This window comes from Carassius carassius, chromosome 25, assembly GCF_963082965.1.
Source record: "Carassius carassius chromosome 25, fCarCar2.1, whole genome shotgun sequence".
In the NCBI taxonomy this organism is placed as follows: Eukaryota; Metazoa; Chordata; class Actinopteri; order Cypriniformes; family Cyprinidae; genus Carassius; species Carassius carassius.
Genome location: NC_081779.1, coordinates 6,914,673 through 6,919,204, shown reverse-complemented (window position 1 = coordinate 6,919,204; position 4,532 = coordinate 6,914,673).

The following is a 4,532-nucleotide window of genomic DNA, read 5'->3' as shown; positions in this document are numbered from 1 at the left end:
TAATTGTCTAATAAGCAGTGAGGAGGGCCTGTAATTATGCAGTTATATCCACTCAGCTGAAGGGATAAACTCTAATCTAAAGATCCTGTGCGGTCGCAGAAGGACTTCACAGATGTTCTATCCACTGAAGACACTCCAAGTCATGATCTAATTGGGTTATTATTTCCTCACTGTGCAATAGGATGTTGATGATGATGATGATGATGTGGAACTCAGAACATTGGCTATATGTGCACACTTAATGACAGCCTACGCACTAAGTTTTGTTATTTACAGGAGTGACAACTACTAAAAACCTATTAACTTCTATGAAATGTTATTAAACTATCAAGTGTCATTTTAATATTATTAATATACTAATAGTATTTAATAATGTTATGAATTGGCTTTTATTTTTATATTTTTCATTTTAATTTACATTTCGGCATAAGTTTTAGGGGCTTTTGTCTTTAAGATAGTTTAGTTTTTAAATGTTTTCTGTTTAGCTTAACTAATTTAAAGCAAAAAAATGACAAATGGTCTGAGGTTATGTCTTATTTGCTACTAACAGCAATGGGTAACACTATACAATAAGGTTCCATTTGTCAAAATTAGTTAACAATGAAAAATCTTAGTTAATATTAATTGAACTAATACTAAATCATGAAAAAATAAAGTTCACTGCACAACTTTATTTTAATTTTGTAGCAGAGAACAATTAAACATTTCGGCAGTAAGGCTTCTTCAGTGAATCATGCCATAATATAATAATATTTACTAATTAACATCAGAAGTTGTAGCTATTTAATGTACCTGAGCTAACATGAACGGTTCAATTTTTATTAACCAACGTTAACAAAGATCAATAAATACTGTAACCTATGTATTGTCCAATTTTAGTTAATGAAAAGCGTTACGATTTAATTCATGACAAATATTACTGTTATATGTATTCTTTACTCAGAATGTAGGTTATTTATTTCCTGCCATTTAAAGCAATCGTATGTACATTTCTTTTTTTTTTTTTTTTTTACCTTGAAATGACACTTTCAAAATCATTCCGATGGTACAACAACTTTCTTATAAGGCCGAGGGGTGCTATTTATTTCTTGCGTTTTCCACAAACGTCTGTTTTGGAAGTAGCAGGTACGAAATTCTGTGAAAAGAGGGATTGCTTTACTTCAAATGCACGTGTACAGCTATCCGCTGTAATTACGACAATGAATTCCACTCTCTTAACTGTAGGGGGCTTCAAAGTCGCACAAAAAAAAGACTACATTCAGTAGCTTTAAATGCAGTCACTCCCTCCCCCTCCAACAACCGAATAATTGTACAGACCATCCGAAATGAAATGTGGCTATTGCACTGTACAACAGACAGCCTTGCCAACCGTCTTCTTCTCAGACTAGTGCTGCTGCCTGTAGGGGGTATGACCGTCCCCTGCTTCGAAGCTCAAAGCACCCATTAACTTATTTTCTTACCGGCCAGAGAGCTGCGGTCCAACAAACACCACGGTTCATTTTCAACGGCACGCCTCAGCTCCCTCAGGCTGTAATCTGTGACTGACACAAAAGTCTTTCCGCCTGTAAGAGACACCAACTAGCTTTTTCAGGACACAGATCAGCATAGAAAAAAAACAGTACAAACAGTCCAAAAACAGTAGGCTAACTAATTAATCATATATGAAAAAAATGAAATGCCTTAAAATCAAACACTAATGTTTTAATATTAGCATGAACAACAATAATATGCAAAATTATGCAAAAATATTAACATGACATACTGAATAGACCATTTTGGTTTCTAAATGTCTCTAGAATTTCAACAGTTTCATGCTCTCAGCTGCCAATTATTCACTAGACAGAACATAATGTGGTCGACACAAACCATTTGAACCCTTATTGGAAGTGAAGCTGTATTTAATGTAGTCTGGGTCATATTTTCTTGAACTTTGTGTAGTTTTGTTAATGGTTTTTGACTTTAAATGTATGCATTTGGCAGCCATATTATCCAAAGAGACTTTCCTTTCACTCACAGAGTTCATCAGTTTATGCATTGCTTGACTGGGAATCGAACCCATAACCTTGGCATTGCGTGAATAAAAATGGCATTGGGTGCATAACTTTTGACGCCAATAATAAAAGATATAGGAAGTGTTTAAGTATGTACAAGTTGTTTAAGTATGTTATTAGACTACATTTTATTAGAAAAATACTATTTCTATTCTATTTCAAAATTAAATAAACATTTAAATGTGTTTAAAAGTTACTTGCTGTTTCTTTGTAATTATGAAATTAACTAGCACTTACCAAGTGAAAACTGTTTCTACACCATTTTTTTTACATGTAGACTGCAATCTATTGGTTGAGTAACTACAGCAGGAAAACAAACAAACAGAACAGGGATGCTGTAAAAACGCTTCCGAAATCATCACATAGTACGTTAATAATCACAACCTTGCAGGATGAAGGAATACTGCTTAACCCTGTGGGACGAGGCCAATTCCCCACATGCATTTTTATATGATAATACATTGTTTCATTGTCTTGATCAAGAAGCCCAGAAAAAAAAGAGCTAAGGAACAGTTTCCTAATGTTTCCCATCTGAATGTGAGTGATGTAGTGTGCAATGGAGAAATGCATGGATTTGCGCTGGTGCAAACCACTTAGGCTAGCTTAAGGATCACGTTGCTCCATCCTCCTCATCTCAGCAACAAACACCCCCAGCTTCCTGCAGGGAATGCACTTTCTGAACACTGTCCAGGTAAGGATTTAGGGGCTCAGATTTATGACCCAGGCGGGACCCCACAGCTGGGGTGGGGATTAGCCCAGGGCCTGAGCAGGAAGGTTTTGGGGGGAATAAATCAGGGGGTCTAGCAACAACTGAAGATGACTTGAGGTGAACGGAGGCATGGGAGAATGCTGATCATCTTGGAGAGAAGGATCTGAGGAAAAATTGAAACGTTATATTTTTTGTGTGCAAAGATTCATGTTTAGCATGAAAAGGCCATGCTACATATAATATTTGTTCAAATGCCAAACCCAGATGTACCTACTGTAATATTAAGTGAAACTTTACCAGGCCTAAGTAGGCCTAAATAGCATGCATATTAAAACTTAAGCTAAATTAAATGATCTAAAAAAAATAATCAATTATTTTCAACAAACAATATTTCACTATAACCATATGAACTTTTTATAGGTAAATATTCCATTTGATTATTGGTGCATCATATAGGTTATTAAAGGCATTTACAATTGTTCAACAAATTTTTGCAAGGGAAATCCAGTCATTTAAACTGGAATCTATGCGAACGGAACTGGACTGGAAGGGTTATTGTCTAGTGATGTAGGAAACAACTCACACAGAAGACACTTTAAAACCAAACACATTTCTGTCTGACAACGGGATGAATTCAGAAACATTTTATTAAGACAACTTTTATCAAGCTAAATGATCAAATATTATTATATATACTTTTACCTGTAAATATTCAGATTCATTGTTTTGTTTGTTTCGATTCTCTTTTTAATCAGTCAAGCTTAGTTTAGAACTGAGGCTTACAGACGGAGACGCGCACGCACAGCCTGCGACAGACAGACACGCTGATTTCAGAGCAGTCCCTGCAGGCGGGCCGAGGCCGAGCGTTATAAGTGAAGCAGCAGGCTGACAGAGGAGAAAACAGGGTAACAGGAGCCGGGCCAGTGCTGGTCATACGTCTGCTGCCTAACTCGCTCCCCACATCCTGTTTTCAGAGAGATGCCGATGTCAATTTACAGAAGAATTTGTGCCAAAAAAGGCAACACAAGCCAGGACGTGGGTACTGAGGCATTTTTATCTCCTGCTCGCTTATACTTCAACATATCCCTGACAAACCCGCACGGCAGAGGTTAGTGTTTAAGGTACGACCTAAAAAAAGATTTATTAATCTGTACAACATCCTTAAACCTCCACAAGAAACTCCCACAAGCGCTGTTTGAGAGAGAACTCAGTACCGGGGAATCATGGGATAGATACGTGTGATCTCAGCCAGAGCCACAAATGCTATTGCTAAATTGTGTTAAACTACAGTATGACCTTTCTGTATTTAAAACAGCACAGTAACTGAACCGCAGGGCTGAATATGTGACTAAACACTAATGATGTTCAATTATCGTTGATGGCCTCTCCTTTATAATCTATAACCCTGTGTGGAGAATTTCACAAACCCAAAATTACAACCCAAATTACCCGAGTGAACTTCAACATTACACAACAGACAGCGCATAATATTATACTTGCTTAAAGGAATAGTTCACCCTAAAATGAAAATTCTCTCATGATTTATTCACCTTCATGTTGTTCCAAATCTGTAAATTATTCATACTACTGTGTGGAAGACAAATTAAGATATTTTGAAAAATGTCTCAAAGGATTATTTTGTTGTTGTTGTTGTTTATTCAATGAAGCTCCACTGGGTCCAATTATTTTTTTGGACCTCAGTACTTTTTAAAAATATCTTGTTTTGTGCAACACCAAAACAAAAACGTTAATGAATGTCAGTCGATATTACA